Source organism: Protopterus annectens, chromosome 5.part0 (genome assembly GCF_019279795.1).
Source record: "Protopterus annectens isolate FY-2018-M chromosome 5.part0, PAN1.0, whole genome shotgun sequence".
In the NCBI taxonomy this organism is placed as follows: Eukaryota; Metazoa; Chordata; order Ceratodontiformes; family Protopteridae; genus Protopterus; species Protopterus annectens.
The window spans coordinates 524,834,752-524,856,135 of NC_056735.1; positions in this window are offsets into that span (position 1 = coordinate 524,834,752).

The window sequence follows — 21,384 nt, forward strand, 5'->3', positions numbered from 1 at the left end:
CTGATATGCAAAGTTATCGACTGCATCATCATGGACCGGAATCTCCAAACTCTGGATCCCACACAGTTTGGTTTTGTGAAGGGTAGATCATGCCTACTCAACTTGGTCAACTTCTTTGAGTCAGTCACCAGCTGTGGATGAAGACAAGGTGGTTCATACAGCCTACCTTGATCTGGCCAAGGCCTTTGATACCATTCCCCACTCAGGAATCATAGAAAAACTCATTAAGCTAGGCATCAGCCCCTATATCACTAGGTGAGTTGTAAACTGGCTCACAGGTAGAACCCACAGTGTGAAAGTAGCTGACTCCAAGTCAGACTGCTGACCAGTCATGAGTGGAGTCCCACAGGGTTCAGTCCTGGGTCCTCTCCTGTTTGGTATCTACTTCTCTGAAGTCCAGGCCGACACAAAGGGACTCTGGCTGACAATGTTCACAGACAATTGCAAGTTGGGAGCTATTATTAACTCCACAAGTGATACTGACATCCTACAGAAAGGCCTCACTGAGACCAACGACTGGTGTCAGAAACATGGCCTTAAGCTCAGTGCCAAAAAATGTGTCATAATCCCCTTTGGGAAAAACCCATTTCCCATGAATTACCACATCGATGGTCATCCACTGAACACAGAAGGTGTTACAAGAGATCTAGGAACACAGGTTGACAGCAACCTCTCTTTTGACCACCACATTGCCACTGTGGTCAGAAAGTTCTTCTATGTGGCACATCTCATTAGTAAGGGTTTTGCATCCAAGCAGAAAAAGGTCATTGTCTCCCTATACTCTTCCCTCATTAGGCCAATCATTGAGTACAATGCCCCATTTGGCATGTACCTCACTAAACACCTGCAACAAGTGGAGAGGCCACAAAACCTACTATTCTCTGTCTCATATCACCTACTTAGAGGCAATCTCTGCTTGACTTACAAAGCTATGTCTGACCCAGCTCTGTTAGAAATGCTACATCTGAAGAAATCCCAATCCCTCTACACCACATGCTCCAGAGACCTCAACCTCATTACCACAATCAACAGAACATGCTGGAGGGACAGGTTCATAACCCAGAGACTGTCCATGCTATGGAATAGACTTCCCATACATGTCAAGCAGAGCACCTCACTGTCCCTCTTCAAGAGAAATCTTGATGAGTGGATGAGAAATAGAAAATTCACCCCAGGGATCACTCCAGTGGCTTTACTCGTCAGCAGCACTAGGAACTAACATCGGGTGGCACAATGCCAGGGTAATCCTATGGGCTAGGCTTGTAAAGGCTCCAGGGCCATTAGCCTAGTACACAACTATGAACCTATAATAATTTGTACCATCTACCAGATCTCCTCTGTGATAACTGCCAGAAAGAGATATATATATTGTCTAATCTAAAATGTAAATGCACTCTGTATTAACATATGAAAGTTAAGTAATAAATTGGTAACTGTTCAGCAATATTAACCATCTGGGACCCTGCAGTCAAACATATACTGTTTTATCGACCCTCAAAACATCACTAGAGAAAAATTGCTAATTCCTTTAATCAATGTGTCAGTATATTGGGAATAGCTGTGTTGCAAATGGTTGGCTTTCCATTTTGGTTCAGAGAAGAGGAGAAAGGTGAAAAATACATGTTCCCTTTTTCTCCAAGTTTCTGCAGTCTCAGAGTTTGTTTATGGAGAGAACAGCATTGTGGGGATTTGCCACCTCATTGACAGTGTAGGGGGCCTTGCTCTGTGCAAAAAAAAAAAGAAAGTATGTGCATAACAGTATGATTTGTTGATTACTGCTAGTTTGGACTGTGAGTAAGCTGAATGCAAAGCTTATAATGAGGTATTCTACTCTTCAGGGGTTTTCTTGGATGGGGAAAAGGATACAAGATTCAGAATGCCTCAGTAATAAAAATTTTATTTGCTTCATTATGTTTTCAACATTAATAGCATGTGCAGTATTTTTCTTGTAAAATGTATGTGATCTGTTTTGCTTAAATAAGCATGTTGAAGATCAGATGATAAACAAATGCTTCATAATCTTACTAAATTGTTTTGACCAGCTTAAAAATTCTAGCAATTGTGTATAAGATATAGTTAGAAATATTTAACCAAGTTTTAAAATAAAGCTAATATCAGTCTGAAGGCAAAACTGACTGAGTGTTTTAGACCAACCAATTTTAAGTGAAATTCTGACTGTTTTTCTTAAAAACTGCATCTATGAAGTAACCAGCTCTGTGAATAGCGTGATAAAGCCCTGACTATGTGATGGGTGACCTTGTTTTAAAGAGCTGCATGGGAGCTGTAGGAACTGGTGGGATAAGATGGGAGTGTGCAGCTTTTGCTGGCTCTCCTGTCATGAGGGAGAGGAGCAGCTTTAGCTCACCACATGGGTGACACCTACCAGGAACATTAGATGTCCACCTCATGAGTTCAAGGCTAAAGTCTCCATGCCACTATGTGCAAGCCTCATTGTAAGCTGAGGGGAAGTCAACAAGTATAGTTGCACTTCCCCTAAAGGCAGAATATAGTGGAGCCACAGGGTAGGGGGAGCTCCACAAAGGGACAGTGTAGACCAGTACACTGGACCAGCAAGCTGGCCCGCAACCAACCACCTGTCTCTCACTGCAGAGCAGATAAGCTGATTGGAGATTCCCAGGAAGGAAAACAAATGGGCCAACTTTCACAGTGGGGACTATCATGCTTGGTCCTGCAGGTGATGACAAAAAGTGCTTCCCTGATAACAATAATGCATATGATGTAGATGACTAGAGATTTAGTCATAACAACATGTCCATGTCATCTTCAGCAATAGCAAGAGAGTATAACAGGCATTGCTTGTGGCTTTAATAAACTCACTTATTCCAAATAAAGTCTCAGAGTGCTAAATTAAATTTAAATTGAAAGAAATATAAAGTTAATTAAGAAAAATGCTCATTGTTAAAAGTAAGTATTTTATATGCGTGTGTCTATCTATCTAGGAAGAAAAATGATCATTATTAAAGGTAAATATTTTATATGTACATGTCTGTCTATCTACCTATCAGTTTATGTGTGCATGTTCTCATGTGTGCACATCTGATACTAACAGTTGAAAGTATTAATTGCTACTCCTGTAATATTATATCAGAACAATCCTCTAGGAAAATTAAAAATGTTAAGGATCTCAAAGTGTTAAAAACTGCAAATTCAAATCTGGATTATCAGATACAGGTTTATGTATAAAAAGAAAGAGAGAAAGGGAGGAAGAAGAATAGAAAGAAAGCTTTACTTTGGAAACTGGATATAACATATATGCTAATATAACATAAAAAGGTGGCCGTTTTATGATAACATTTTATAAACATTTTAAATATAAACATTAAAAATATAAAAAAATGAGACAAAGTGATAATGTTAGTAAGGATAATATTTAAATACAATAAACTATATTAGAACTTAAAAATACTGTTTGAATACCTGTTAGTTGGTGCAGAATACAACTGAAGACTAAACGGTCATTCTTTTAGAACATTCTTACAAAATTTCATTGACTTTTTCATCATGTCTAAATTAAATAATTCTCATCTAGATACCACGCCACCCTAATTACTAGGAGATTCTTACCTTTAATTCAGGGAATCAGTGCTTATCACAAATTTATTTTTTCCAGTTCTCCAACCCCATCAAACAATTCAGAAAGCATTCTTTACTCTATAAAACATAGAGCCAGTGGACTGCTGCAAGCAGAAACAACTAATTTATTGAAGTGCTTTTCATCTGTTACAGTGAACAGACTTCATCAGATGAGATAAAAAACAAGGTTCGGTCTTTTACAAAAATCTAAGCAAGTCACATGTAGTAAAACAACCAATCATACTAATAAAAGAAACAATAATTACTAATCACTAAGCAACCAGTTATTCATTCCAAAAATATTAAAAGTGAATACAAAGTTAATATCACAAACTAATACCCTGAAATAAAATTCAAGAATCTTATCCTGAAGTGTTACTAAATATTCTACATATACAACATGAACATGTATACACTACATTCTTTAGTATTTTTATCTGTTCATACTACCTCCGTAAACTTTTTAATTTTAATAAACAAGTGATGGCACATGTCATTAATGCCAGGGTAACTATGGGCATTTAATGACAGTTGCCAATATAATTCTAGTTCTTCTAACTTTAAAGATGATGGCCTTCTTCTGCTGTCTGCAAGTATCTTCTGGTCAACTGCAGTGAACTTGAAAACATGTCCAGGGAATAGTGAGATGTGTTTGGCTAAGGCATTATCTAATTTTTGATGGTCGATAGCATAACGGCGTTCATATATATGGTCACGGAGTCTATGCTCCATTTTTCCTATGTGGAACACTGCACATGTTTGACACTTGGGTAAGTTAACTATAAATTTTGAATTACAGTTAAACTTTTTTCGTAGAAAGTAACCTTACAATTTGTAATGTGTTATCTAACCCTGTCCCCTCTCAATATTTGAATATTGCCAAAACTTTAATGGACGTTAAACATTTTGTTAGAAAATTAAATTTAACGACATTACTAGGAAAAAAAAACACAGAGCAAAATTAATTCAAGGTTTCTGGTACATATAACCCACATGTGTGCCATCACTTGTTTATTAAAATTAAAACATTAGGTAGTCCGCGTTGGTGGTGCTGCGGTAGCATTGTCGGCTCACAGTAAGACGCTGTCCGGTTCGATTCACAGCTAGAGCGTCTTCTGCGTGGAGACATCCGTGAATGGGCATACCTTCTTTGAAAGTTGTGCATCAGGGCTGGTAACTTGGCATGTAAAAATCAACTACCATTCATTAGCGGACCGGAGTTCTGCTGTGGTGACCCCTAACCGAGAAAAGCCAAAAGACACAGGTAAAATGAACAGGTAAAAATACTAAAGATTGTAATGTATACATGTTTGTCTTGTATATGTAAAATATTTAGTAACACTTCAGAATAAGATTCTTGAATTTTATTTCAGGGTATAAGTTTGTGATATTAACTTTGTATTGAATTGTAATACTTTTGGAATGAATAACTGGTTGCTTAGTGATTAGTAATTATTGTTTCTTTTATTAGTATGATTGGTTGTTTTGCTACATGTGACTTGCTTAGATTTTTATAAAAGACTGAACCTTGTTTTTTATCTCATCTGATGAAGTCTGTTCAGTGTAACAGATGAAAAGCGTTTCAATAAATTAGTTGTTTCTGCTTGCAGCAGTCCACCGGCTCTGTTTTTTTTTTTTTTTTTTTTTTAATTAGTTCATTACTTCTTTATTCTTTACTCTATCTAAGACATTCTTCACTATCTGAGAGACAAGCCTATTATATCAGCTGACTATACGCGAAACCTGTCCCATTTCTTCCAGCAAATCCACATAATGCAGACTACAACCCTTCCTCAATCACTGCAGCATGCATTTATAACTTCTACTGCATACACTACATCAAATCCCCTGACTAACAATACTAGCATTACAAAGCAAAGAAGGTCTAAAGATTACATCGTATTAACACTAGCAGCATTAATAACAAATAGTCATGTTGGAAGTCTGGATTTCCACTGAAAACACTCTAATTCTTCAAATCACTGAAACCTGGCTTAAAGAAAATATCTGCCCTTCTCTTGTCATACAGTCTAACTATAATACCCTCTATAACACTTGCCTGGTACTAGATAAGCAAAGATTGTCAGGCTTCTCAAGAAAAATAATTCTTCATTAAACATTCTTAATTTTTTTCTTTTAATCAAAATAGTAACAACAGAGTTCCTAACTGTATAGCAGTAAACCTTACCATAGGAAACCATACATACCTAGCTGTTGTTGCAATAGACATTCTCCCACTCTCCTCTGTAAACAAATCATAAAAGACACTCTCCATAATGTCTTCCCAAAGGCCTTTCCTAAAAGTACTTCCATTAGAAGATGTCAATTTAAATGCAACAAGTGCAGAATCTACACAACTCAAAAAAATGTATTACTAAATAACTAGTAAACAATCCCACTAGACTAAACCAGGTATCAGGAAACTATACTACTCTACATTGGATACTTCTCTTCTATAGGTTCATAGATAAGAACTAGGCCAGCTGCCCTTGTGAGCCATTTTATCTCAATGAGAATCAAGCCTTGTACTTCTTCTCTGTAAGGTAAACACCTTAACCATTACATCAACCCTCATCTTATTAATAATAATAATAATAATAATAATAATAATAATAATAATGATGATGATGATGCCAGTAATGGCAGATGTCCATTTGTATACATGCAATTTACCAGTATTTTAATTGTTAGCTGTTCATATATAAGTATTAGGCTATGTTCCCTTGCAGCTCATTTTAAACCTAGCCAATTTCTCTCAAAAGTGAGACTCACATACTTTCCTTTGTGTTTGTAAGGTAAACACCTTAACCACTATACCAACATACACATCATAAATTACTCTTTAGTTATTCTTACATACATAAATGAATCCTCAGTTATCAGTAACAGATGTAATTATACAGTTCTTGCAGGCTAACTTCAGCATATAGCTAGAGGGGTAGCTGACAATGCACTTCTATTTTGTTATACTAGGTTCATAAGTAAATAATAGGCAGTTAGTCTGCAGACTATTACATTCCTAGCTAACAAATGATTAGTAACCAACAGTGAAAATCAAACCCTGTATCTTGACAGATAAACACCTTAACCATCAGGTCAAACCCGAACCCCTCCAGCAATTTTATCCTTCTTAACTCATTGGGCAACCACTGCCCTTTTCTTTCTTATTGGTCTTTTAAAAAGACAAAGATACACCTAGAAATTGTAATAGGTCAACCATTATCAAAACACAAACTTCTTATCTGAGACCAAGTTTTGCAAAGCATTGATTGGTCTACTTTATATTGCATAAACAACCCAACAAATGCACTGGTTTAATTTACCTATACCCTACACCTTCATACAAAATTTCTTTCCCCCTGTAAAGAGGAGACTGAAGGGATATTTCATGAAATAGAGGGATAAGGCATGGTCAGCCTGGAAATATAACCCAAATAATTCTAACTTTCACTAAACCTGTCAAACACTAAGAAAACAAACTAAGATAGCAGTCTGGACAAATCCATACACTTAATAAATAAACAAACTGCTGCTAGCAGTAATCCAAAACAATTTTGTAAAAAAAATAAATTAATTGACAAGGGAAATCACAAAAACATAAATACTCTTCCACAACTTTAAAATATCACAACAAGCCTCTGCTACCAGAAGAATACAAAAACTCCTTCACTGCCAATATACAGGTAATCATTAATTCTTTTCAACCCTCTACTCCTTTTCAACACAACCCTACAAACTTCTTGCAATCAGTGTTATAACCATTAACTGAATGCAAAGCAACATTCCATTTTAGAGAGAGAACAGTAAAAGAAACTATCAAACTCTTGAAAAATTTTTAACTCCGCCCTTTAAAGTCACTCAATTACATCATATCTTCCTAAAAGAGCAGCATATTAAATTTTCAAGCCCTTAACATTCATATATAATCTGTCCGTTAAAACAGGAATAGTGTATCCAGCCTTAAAATCTTCTTTCTTCTTTTTATTTCGGCTGTTCCCATTAGGGGTCGGCACAGCAGATCCTCCATTTCCGTTTCTTCCTGTCCTCTGCATCTTGCTGTGTCATACCAACCACCTGCATGTCCTCTCTCACCACATCCATAAACCTTATCTTAGGGCTTCATCTTTTCCTCTTACCTGGTAGCTCCATCCTTAGCATCCTTTTTCCAATATACCCAACATCCCTCCTCAGCACATGTCCAAACCAACGCAATCATGCCTCTCTGGATTTGTCTCCAAACCGTCCGAACTGGGTTGACCCTCTAATATACTTATTCCTAATCCTGTCCATCCTCATCACACTCAGTGCAAATCTTAACATCTTTAACTCTGCCACGTCCAGCTCTGATTCCTGCCTTTTTGTCAATGCCACTGCCTCCAACCCATATATCCAGCCTTAAAATACTCCTTCCTAATTCCCCTGCCTAAAATACTCTATTTCAAAACTATCAAGGACTTTAGATCTATTAATACACTCTGCCCACATTTAAAATATAAAAAAAACCCTGTATAAAAATAATAAAGCATATTTATAGCTATGGCTTGTTATCATATAAACAGTATGGTTTTAGAAGTGTTTTTAGAAATACCACATTTGCCTTACTGCCTTACTGCAACTGACTCCCTTTTTGTAATATTAATGATGGTCTTGTCACTGCTGGGATATCTGTATATATGACCAGGACATTTCAAACAAATTCTGGCACACCACTATCAAGTGGTTCCAAAGTTACCTGGAGAATGGAACATTCCAAGTTCACACTTAACAACCTCTTATCATTGCTTGGCACCTTAAACACTGGAGTGTTAACAATATACAATTCTGGGTCAATGCTGTTTTCATTATTTATTAATCATCTTACAGATGGTCTCCCATCTCTTGATGTCATATTGTATGCAGATGGCATCCTTCTATTTCAAGTCAGTAAATGCCCTTCTGATCTCCAGAACAAACTACAACAGTCTTTTTCTAAACTATGCGACTGGGTTGATTGCAACTACCTTCTAATTAACCACAACTGCCTCTCAAAAACTTCATTTTGTTATTAACATCACTGATAACCACAACAACATAATTCCCCTTGTTTCCATATACATATACTTGGGTTCCTATCAGTTCATCGAAATGTCAGCAGTTCGAACACCATATGTTCGAACTGTGAAGTTCGAAAACCGATTATCACAAAGCCGTGGAACACCAAATTCTTTCCCAGGGAAAGAATCTGGTAGGCCATTTCCGTGGCTTCACGATTTACAGCACTGTGGTGGAAAGTTACGGGTCAGGTTCAGGTAAGTGTGCAATTGTGTGGACGTTAGGGCACAGGTTAGGTGAGTTAGGGTTAGGGCATGGGTGAGGTCGGTGTGCGATAGTGACAGACTTTATGGTTAGGGCATGATAGGTGAGTTAGGGTTAGGGTGTGGGTCAGGTGAGTGTGCGATAGTGACGAACCTTAGGGTTAGGGTTTGGGTTAAGGTAAGTGGATAGATAGTAGTGTATGAACAGTTTAGTGTAGGGTTAGATGTAGGATTTTAAGTGTATGTGTTTGGATTGCTGTTTATTTAGTGTGCTTGTGTTGTGTGTGTGTATCTTGGAACAATGATTTTTTTCTCTGGGAAAAAAATCGCTGTTCTAAGCCTTCGATGGTTTTGCACTTCGAGGTTAGAAATTCAAACATATGGAGTTCAAACTTCTACCATTTCGAAGAAGTGATATAGACCCAAATACTTAGGATTTAACCTTGATCCTTCACTAACTTTTTCAAATCCTATAGATAAAACAACTAACACAGTACTACCTCTATTTGAATTCTGCTATAAATCTCCCATTTACTCTCCCCTTCAGCCTGCTTTTCCCTAGCCAAAACTGTTGTTCTCCCTAAACTGTAATATGGTCTTCCTCTGATTACCTTTTACTCAGCACAACATTCCCAAAGGCTTAAAAATTGCAGAAAGTAAAACTTACAGATTTGTCCTCCTTGAGATAGTAGGTCTAGTCACTATAACCTCCTACAATGTCTAAAATTGCCTCCAGTGACCAACAAGTCAACTTATCTCCTAGATACTCTTATTCACAAAATACTGAACAATGACTATTTCATACCCTTGAGATGGAAACTAACCATCCAAGACCAGGTTTACTCCCCAAGTAGTACTCAGGAGAAAGCTATCACATTAAGCAGGCCACCATGTAAAACAACTACAAGAGCATTTGTCTTCTACTGATTAGGCTGGGCATTATGGGAGAGATTTCAGCCCTCTTAATTTAGGTAGGACTCTGTGATATAATGGTTAGGCTGTTTGGCCTGTAATTGCTAACATCAGCACTGTTGCCATCTTTAGGGAATGGGGTCAAAAAAGCCTTGTCTCCAGATTTCTGGGAAGAAGCCCTCAGACAATGCTGAAGTAAATATGTTAGACTTCACATTTACACAGTCCAATTAATACCCCTGGCATGAGTAACATCAGCCATTAGATTCATGCCCTTTGCATACTGCTATCTATACTTGCAACATGCTTGAAAATGTCTTTTTTATTACCATTACTTGTATATAAGGCCAATTTTCATATTTTGTTTTAACGATTATTATTTTCCTTCTGTTTACTTTTTGGGTTGCAGTATACCCTTTTGTTTGGTATATATCTAAATACACACACACACACACACACACACACACACACACACACACACACACACACACACACACACACACACTTTAAGACTCCAATTCATTCCTTTAATTGTATTTTAAAATGGTGAGCACTGTTTATTTTGTGTACATATATAATTCTCTTTACATATGCATATAATTTAAGCATGCAATCCATTGTTGTAACTGAATTCTGATACGAAACCTCTTTAATTTTTTTTGGCAGCATCAAGTATTGAAGTAATGATGCTATTTTGTGTAGTTGTTGCCAGGAATAATGCTGAACATACCTACATACATCATGATTTCTACAGTCAAAAATGAAAAAAAGAGAGGCTTCCTTTTTGTTCAACTTCCTAGGAAGAAAATGTTCACTCAGCCCCCAGAAGAATCCTATGTTTTTTTTGAACTGTCTGCACAGATATCAAAATTTAAATCATGAAGACCCATAAGGAAGAGGGAATAGTGGTCTGTAACAAGAAGTATGCAGACAAAATTCTGCAACCTTTCGGAGACTACAACTTCTAAGCTATAACCAGCAGAGAAGTGTTAGCAGGACCACATGTGATTCAACAGATCAAGGTCTTATATCAGACAGCCTTTGGGGCTTACCATGTGCATCACTCATAAATCCTGGCTTTTTGGAATACCTAAACCAAATATAAGCAGGGGTGTCAGGAGATATGGCTGCAGATAAATCTGTTGAATTCTTGGATGGTGAAGATACATTGCCAAGTGTGGCATTAGATAGGCAGAGATTTGATACAACAACAGCAGTGCAGTTGACAAAATATTCATCCATTGCTACTGTACCGCACCATACCGCCTGCAGTTGCAAGGGAAACACATCAAAAACAATATAATGCCTTCACAAGGAAGAAGTTTTCAGTATGACTGCAGATCTAAAACATGTACTGAATATTTGCAATGCCAACCTTGTAAGCTAAATACAAGAAATATTGGCTGCAGATATCACATGATTTGATCCGATTGCAAGAAACATGTATTTAAAGTGATTGGGATTTGTGCACTCTGCTATACTTATGTATACAGACACGGAGGCAGCACAAACATAGGTGTTTGTAAAGAATAGGTCCTTGAGCATTTGGCTGCATTTTTCCTAGCTGATGTGATGCCATGCAGGTCTGCTATGCTCCTGTTTGAATGGTTGCATTGGCTACCCCAAAACATGAACTGTTTGTTATGGGGCCAAATCACAGGTAACCAAAAGTAAATTAAACCTTCTTTAAACTCCTGGAGTGATAAGCAAAAGACCTGTGACAAAGCTGTTGGCAATCTATCTGTAAAAAATTTAAAAAGAACAGTAAATCAGATTCTTTCTTCCTGGTATCTGTGGACTGAATTCAGTGATTCAGTATGATGCTCCCTTATAATCACATCATCAACAGCATCAAATGAAAACTGAGTCAGTGAAATAGATTTAACTGAGAAACCACAGATGCTGCAGAAATCTTCTTGGAATTGGTCCTTGATAAAAACGTCTTCCATTATGAAAATAAATACCTTTCTATTTAAATTTTGGCATTCGTAATACAAGTTTTGTGACACACAAAAAAGACTGAAAATACAGGAGAGTGAATATTGAACATCACTCTTTCCATTTAAACGTGTTTATTGCATGAGGCAGACCCTGCTGCATCTACCGATGTGGGGGGCAAGCCTCCCATACCACATGTATACCATACCATATATGAGATATATATTATGTATGTACCATATATGATATATATATATGTGTATATATATATATATATATATATATATATATATATATATATATATATATATATATATATATATATATATATATATATATATATATATATATATATATATATATATATATATATATATATATATATATATATATATATATATATGGATCTAGGACTTTTGATCGAAAGATCAAAAGCCCGAATCCATTACCACCAAACACACTTTAACAAAAGGGCTTTCATCAAAAAAGCACTTTCATTAAAGTATGTTAAAAAAAAGTGGGGAAAAAAGAATTTTCCCTTACCACACCGTAGTATGACCGGAACAACAAGCATACTTATGCGAAAGTGCTGCTTCGGTTAAAAGCACTCTCGCGCAAGTATGCTCACCAAATTGGGATTCAGTGAAAGATGCAGTCGAGCATTTGTACGGATCCCATATGTGTATATATATATATATATATATATATATATATATATATATATATATATATATATATATATGCACACACACACACACACTCACACACACACACACACACACACACACACACACACACACACACACACATACATATATATATATATATATATATATATATATATATATATATATATATATAGGTTTACTATCATAATGTTGAAAATCAGTTCTATTTTGAACTAAAACATTGATTGGTTTATTCAAGGGTGTAAATGTTGAACAAAACCTGGTAATGTCGATTTGGCATAATTTGACATACTGCTTCCCCTGCACCTATCAGAAAGGAACAACAGTTCTTGATGTCAGCAGTATGAACTTACTGCACAACACTAAACTTTACTTTTTGTGGGGGGGCAAGCCCCCCTGCACCCCCTATAAATTATACATTCCAACTCCAAGATCGCACTACAGTGAGAAAGGGGATGAATTTCCCAAACTGCACTGTACCACGATCTCTGACAGTATTTTGAGTTCATGCACAGTGCATTCGCTGATATGAACTTTTGATATGGAGATGTTTAACAAGATGAACATTTGAAAATCCAACTTTCGAGTGTTCCATCTGTGAAGCATCTCCGTTCGCAATTTTCATAGTAAACCACACACACACACACACACACACACACACACACACACACACACACACACATACATATATATATATATATATATATATATATATATATATATATATATATATATATATATATAAACAATCTCCCATACCATATATAACTCCAAGATTGCCATACCTTGGAGAAAAGAGAATATTCTGACTTGGTATATGTAAACCTGGATTTTCAGGGATTCAGCCTCCACATTACAGGAGTCAGAATTTCAAGTCCTGACCATTTAAACAGTTACTAAAATGATACTTTAAAAAGATCAGCAGTGATGCTATAGTGGCATCCATGGCCTTCAGTTTTGCTCATATAGTGCTCAGATCAAATCTGGAAAATGAAGTTTGTGCAGTTTTCCCTTTCTGGGATGAGATAGTCTGTTATTTAACTTTATGACATATTCATCATTTGGATGGGGAAGTCACAACTGATGATGTACTTCAAAGATTTTATCGGCAGCATCAAATGTTTCCTCAAATTCACCTGTTCTACAACATTTAAAAAGTATGTTTTCTGGACATTGGGTTTATAAGGTTCCAGCCAGTACACTATTCCACATGGATCTATACAACAAACCCTTGCAAATAAGTAGTTATTTTCACAACTTCAACATGCTGTCCTCACAAATGCCACAAAAATGGTGATCTAGTTCCAAGCCCTGAGGATTGATATCCTCTTCTCTATTAACTTTATTAAAACCATGGCCTGACTTAACAAGAACTGTTGAAGATAAATGCAGATTTGATGCTCAAATTAACATACATACTTGGTGATGCATGTTTCCCCATACCATTGCTGATAATTATATATTAAGCACCTGTTTGTTTGTTCTGATTTCCTGACAAGGAGTGTATCATATAACTGATTTGTTTGCAGTTAAAAGCATTCTGTAGAGTCTGCTTGCTCCTTTATCTGTTTAAAAACTTTTATTGTGTGGCTCACTGCTGTTCTTCTGCTGTGATAAATATTTCTGTAGTGTTTACTGTCTAAAAGAGTGTAGGCTAGTAGCTGTAGTATTGTTCCCCACCGTCCCTCCCTGTTGGTGTCTTGCTCTAATACTTGTTGGCTTTGCTTTTGCCTGCCCCTACTGTAAATTTGATCTGGGACACTCCTCCCAGTCTAGTGTCATTAGCTTATTCTACCTAATACAGAGAGAACATTTGAGAAGGCTAACCCACTTAGTTTCCTAACCGTAAATTATCTTCTGCTTCTCCTCTCTCCCTTTCCTTTACAAAAAAAAACATTGCTAGAATCTCTCTGTCTTCTGCTTAACTGTAACAAAAAAAAATTACGCTTGTTTCCTGCCATTCTTGTAACTAGTCTAGTCCAGATACATATTTGCTATATCCAAGAGTGTTTGTAAGCTTCTGAGCCACCCCAAGCCTATCTGTGTTGGAGGGAAGCCTGCTAGCTTATCAGTAGGAGTGGTAAGCACTAGGTAACCTACCTACCACATAAGGAGTGGTTTCTGGCCCAGAAATTGTACTTATTGGCCGTTTGGGCAGTTTTTCCATCTCTCTCAACTTTCTGATTTAAAAGTCCACATTTGAACTTGTTTCTTTCCTGTAACTAGTCTAGTTCAGATACAGATTCTTAGTTTTAGCACTTGAATTTGCTTATTCGTGCTCAGCACTTCTTTAGAACTTGTTGTAAGTACTAAATAAGTTACAAATTACTACAGCACTCAGCCTTCCTCATTACCTAGAGAAAAACAGTTTTTGTACTTACTTTCCTCACTTGCTTAGAGAAAAACAGCTCTTGCACTCACTTTCCTCACTTGTCTAGAAGAACATAGTTTTTTATTCAGGCATGTCCAAGGGTCAGCTCCCAGTGTTCGTTCCTGTCTATCTGATGAATCTGGGCATCTTGGGGCAATGTAGCAATTGCCTCATGTACACAGACAACCCTGTCCTCCTACCACCCAACACTACAACCTGCGAGAGATGCACTTATCTAGCCAAACTGGAGGTAAAGTTCTCTCCAAGAAGAGAAGGTAAACACTTGCACCACACCACACTCATCACATAGTCCCACTAAACCAACACCACCAAAATCCACACATAAAAACACAAAAACAATTGTGGAGACTCTCAATAATAATCTGCTCAAGCAACAGAGACCACCAAAGCAGAAACACAAGCAACCTCCACCACCAACACAACCAAAATGAGACACAGCCCACAGACTTAGTGTGCTACTCAACCACAGCCCATAAGGCAAAACAACGTACCCAACACAGTAGTCATAGGTGACTCTATAATCAGGCACACTGATGTCCCACTCACCAGGCTAAACAAGGAGAAGGTTACTGTCAGCTGCCTGTCGGGTGCCAGGATCTGCCACATAACCCACGTTACCTCACGGTACCCTGTCATCTCAATATTAGAAACATTAATAACAAGGTATATGAATTGCATGCACTTTTGGATGTCCACTCCTCTGAGAGTCTCTGTTTATCTGAAACCTGGTTAAAACCTCACACTACAGACAATGAAGTGTTACCACCTGGATACAACATACACAGGCTGGATCGTGCTTCGAGCAAGGGGTGTGGGATAGCTGTACTCTATAAATCTGAGTTGAATGTCACCATAGATGTAATACTACCACCTCAGATTAATAACTCGGTGATTCTTGCCACCAAATTGCAACTTAATAAAAATAAATGCATTAATATCATCTGTATGTACATACCCCCAGGTAACAATATATCTACACTTGAAGATATCCTGCACTGGCTATCATGTCACTAACCCCAAGAAACCCTACTACTTGGAGACTTTAACATAGACTGGGGCACCTGTTCCTCAGAATCCCCAACCACCCATATTAACCTGCATGCATTTACACAAATCATATCCACCCCTACCAGAATAGGTAAACCCCACCAAAAAGAAAGCATACTTGACTGGGTACTCATAAATAGTCACCCCCAACTATACACCTCTGGTACCCTCCCTGATGGCCTAAGCGATCACCTTCTCACATATGTAATTAAGCACAAAGCCATTAATTCCCAACAAACCTTACTCAGAAAGGTTAGAAACAATATAAACTTTGACCCTGCCAAATTCCAACAAGAACTAAACTCATGTAATTGGTCTATTCTAAAACACCTCCCCTTAGAGGAAGCAGTAGCATACTTTAACAACAAATTCCTTGAGATCCCTGATTTGCATGCACCTGTTCGTTCAAAGAGAATAAAGGCGAAAACTGCGCCATGGCTTTCTAAAGAGTCTAAACTCAAAATTACCCTTAGAAACAAAGCATGGGCTTTATGGTGTTCTTCTAAAGACCTCCAAGATCACATTAAATACAGGCAATCCAGGAATGAAACTAAAAAATCCATTTTACAAGACAAAAAACAATACTACTGTAATTTACAGACAGTAAATCAAAATAACCCTCAGAAATTTTGAGTAGGTTTAAATAATCTACTACATCCTGAACAAACTTCAACCCCAATCCCTGCTGCTACTATTGATAAAACCCCTGAAGATGTTTCTGACAGTTTTAACTGATTCTTTACTGAGACAATTCAAGCCCTAGCTAGCCAACTACCTCCTAGCTCCCCTGGTCCTGAAAGTAGCACCCCTAGAAACCTACTCACATTCAGCTTCCAACCAGTCACCACTTCACTTATCCGTACTTTAATCAAAAAATTAAAACCCACTACACTTTCTGCTGATCAACTCCCTGCTGAGTACCTACAAAAATCTCAATACTAATCAATCGAACTATAGTAGAAGCTAAAATTCCCACCATCTGGAAAATATCCGATGTAATCCCACTTCACAAAGGAGGCAGCTCTACTGAATTCTCCAATTATAGGCCAATAGCTATACTCTCTTCACTTGCAAAGATTATGGAAAAATGTATTCACAGACAACTCATGCACCACCTAATCCAGAATCACCTTATGGAAGACACTCAGCATGGCTTCTGTCCTCATCACAGCACTACTTCAGCCCTCCTAGCCTTTACCAACCCCATAAACCATAATCACAACAATAATTATATATCCTCAGCCTTCTTCTTGGATCTTTCCAAGGCATTCGATATGGTTGATCACCAACTTTTAATCCACAACCTGCAAACATTCTGTCTAGATACTAGAGCCCTTCAGTGGTTTCAATCCTACCTGAATGGTCGACAGCAGGCTGTCCTCTGGTAGAACAAACTCTCTAATCTTCTACCTAACACCCTTGGAGTACCACAAGGCTCTATACTAGGGCCCTTGCTGTTCTTCATCTTCATTAACAACCTTTATACTGTCATCCCAAAAGTCAGCTGTATCCAATATGCTGATGACTCTACTCTGATTTGCTTGGCCACATCTCCAGTAGAGTTATGGTCAGCTACCCAGACCACCTTTAATACAATAGAAAACTGGCTTTCTGAACGTCGCCTGATCTTAAATCCCAAAAAACTAAAATGCTGTTATTTTCACAAACACGTAGGTCTACCGCTTTCACCTTTACTATAAATTCAAATGATGGCACAATAATCTCCCCTGACCCCTCTACAAAACTATTAGGTGTCATCATAGATAATAATCTAAAATCTGACCTACATGTTAACCAAACTATCAAAACCATCAATAAAAAACTAGGATCACTTTACAGAATAAAAGCCTTCTAAACCGCTCCAGCTAAAATTGCCATAGCTCGCTCTCACCTTCTTTCAACCCTTCTGTATGCATCCCCTCTACTCTCAAATTTAAACAAGACTGTCCTTAACAAACTCTCAATTTGCTACAACCACATTGACAGGTTTGCCACTGGGCTGCCATTTAGGACACATCATCTCATCAATCTAAACCAGCTTGGGTGGCTTGAACTACTCAGCCTAATCCAGTATAACTAACTGATTATGGCCTATAAAATCCTCTATAATCTGGACAATACTCCTGCACTTAAAAATATTATCACCCCCTATAACAATCCTAGACCGCTTTGATCCTCTAACAAACTACTAATTCAGACTAGCAAAATTAATAACACAGCCAGTGACTCTCTCTTTGCAAACTTTGTAAGTAGATCCTGGAACTTTCTTCCAGCTGATATTACCTTACTTTCCACCTTAGGTCAATTTAAAACTAGACTCAAACAACATTTGTCACTTAACTGGCTATGTCAATGTATCAAGCCTGGCTAACTCTCTCTAGAATGTGTAAAAATCTGTTAACCATCTTACTGTGTAATTTAATTTAATCCTGACTTACGCTCAGGATTAACTCTAACCTGTGGAACTTGTTTAACTTGCTTACTTATGTAATCTCTGTAAATAGTCTGTTTGTAATATGTAATGCTGGTATTATGTAATGCTGTGTCTGCTTACCCTTGGAGTTTGTCTCTCCGGGCCTCCGCTGAAAATGGACATGCATCCAGTCGGACTATCCCGGTCAACAAATGTAAAATAAAAATAAATAAATATCCCATTCTGTCTGTCCGGATACTTGCAGTCAGGTCTCCCATTACCAACAGTAACTCATGTCCTGCTTTATCTAGTAGATCCTGTAACTGCTACAGAGATTATGAATGCTCCCCTATTCTTATATTGGTTTCTGATTGCCATGACTCTGTCATAAATTCTGATGAACCCCTCACTGTCTTCTGAATACTCTCCCTCACTACACTTCCAACAGCATTTCTAGTCTGCCCTCCTCTGAATAGTAGATTTTGGACCTCACAAGTCAAATTGCTTTGCTGCACTGCCCTTCCTTGTTGTTGGATGCTGGATGCAGAGGATGTCCAGTCTCCTGTTTACTATCATGTCATCCACTTATAAGCTGTGTCCTGTCAGTGAGCTTTTAAAGAGTGTGCCAACCATGTTTGAAAGGTTGATTGATTTTATGTACAGTTTCTGCTTATCAGAGCTATCCCAGGTAACACAAGTTGAGCAACTGGACATTGGCCAACAGCTTATTGACCCACGGTTCTTGCGCTTTATGGATAGCACACATTGGCCAAAGGAACACATTTACCCCTCCCACAGTTAGCATGGGTACCTGGCATAGGTCCAGGTCCTCAACCCAATTATCACTGACAAATACTCATGCTCATTCTTGGCAGTATTAGACAACATGACCAAAATGCCTAATGCCAATTTTCATACCATCAGGTGGCTAGCCCTGATATGGCACACAGTCTGTAATCTCTTGTCTAGAGGATACTACCCAGTCAATACCCAAAGCAGATGGTCTGTACTAGTCTTTCCCCTCTAGGCACCAATAGAGTCCATGCTGCTACCCACAGCTCCATTCCTGGATGAGTTTGAGGTGGAAATACCCAGCATGTTTTTTGGAAGAGGAATTAACCCCAGTAAAATACAAAGAGAACATACATAGGCATTGACCAGAGATCAGGATAAAACTTTGTAACATGTACATGGCAGGTGAATACTTCAACCCATTATGCCAACTGTGTCTATTCCTTAATATCTTGGTCTTAGAGCTAAACACGGTACATTCCCTTGTGGTAGGTACAATCTTTGTGTATTCTTCAACAACAAAGACAACCTCCACTGCCCTTCTTACAAAAGGACAAACAGCTCTCCATCCCCAGCTATTGTCACCCCACTAATATGGTTTATATTTCCAGCTGCACTTCCTGTGGTATATTTTACATTGGGAAGACCATCAGATAACTCTCCCAAAGGATATTCCAATACACCTATAAACTAAGGGATAAACATGGTCATTATGTCCTTTGCATGCATTTTAGCCTCTGGCTATCCACCAAAATTTTATTTTTTTCAAAAGAGATGGTTCCCCTCCCACAGAATAAGGTCATGATTCCACTGCAATGCATGGAGTGCAGTGATTATGCTCTAACAGTAAAAAAAAGATAAATCAATTAAGATCTTAATAAATGTTAAGCACTCCCTGCTTCATTTTTTAAGGCTGGGTCTCACACTAGGTAGTCAAATCTGCCACTTAAAGCCTGCAAATAACAGAGGCAGAAAAAAAAAACAGATTTGTTTCTGCCTGCTTTCTATACTGGTAACATACCCTGCCTTCCTTTAATTAAATTAGAAAGTAGCTAGAATAACAGGATGTGTGTTTAACTGCATTTTTCTGAAGGATATGAAGTCCAAACTCCAAATGTATGCCATTATTTAGTGACTTTAATCCTCAGTAGTTTGTCTGAAAACCAAATATTTTATGAGGAATAGAAGTAAGATATGAAGCAAAAATCTGGACATTTGAGAAACATGGCAAAGTGAGTGTAAACATAAGGGACTGAGTTATCTATATCAACTAGGATCACCACTGATCTTTTTATTTGTTTTTTTTTTTACGTTTGTTATTGTATTTGTAGTTTATTATCATTTTTTTCTGTCATTTCTTAGTCCTTGTCCAAGACTTCTCAAATTTTCATTTCACAGGTGGTGACATTTTACTTTGAAACAAATACTCTAAATTTGCTTGGAAGACCTTTTTGAGTTAAATTGACTTGCTTACATACATTCTATATCTTCTATTTCTAAGTCATTTTCATTTATTTGCTGTCCTGAGGTTGCATTTATTAGACAGTTTTTTTCTATGGCATAGATTGTTTCTTCTGGACTATCTATCCTGCTGTCTGTCACCCCCTCAACTCCCTCCTGGCCAATTAAAATTTTTTTCCTCTTTACTTGGACGAGGGTCCACTATGAAGGGCCATCAGTTAGACAACCATAGGGGTGGTTTGCATTTTTTTATCCCCCACACAGCCCTAAGGCACACACTCTGCTATGTGCCAGTGAGAGGTATGCAATGAACCATCCATGAGAACATCTTCTCACTTCTGTAAAGGTTGTTGTCCCTAAGTGACCCTGACTCTCACCCTAGAGCATGAGCAGTGGTCTCTCCACTCTCTACCAGGGACCCTGCACTACCCAGTTTTCTTTGTGTGCATGCAAATCCCTCCCACCACCAGCAGAGGTGAGTGGGCTATGCCCTTTTACTCCTTCCCCTCCCTGCCTGGCTTTTCCAGTTCCTAGGCTGTCAATAAGGGTTCAATTTCTCTGCACAATGGAGCTAGGCCTTCTGCGGTGCAGATTGTTTGCTTTCTTGCAAATTGTAGCTATTGCTTTAGTCTGATAAAACATCAGTCCTTTTCTTCTACTTTTCCTCCTTTTTACTCTCCTCCAAATATTATTCCATGGTAAAATTCCTTCCCTGTTCCTGATCTTCCTCTTCTTTTCCTCTTTTTTGACTTGTATTGCTCTTGCCTGTTTTCCTTTTGTCACTTCTTTAATCTCCACTTTTTTCAGGATGGCTTGGGTATAGGATACTTGATGTGGGTACCAGTTTGCTCT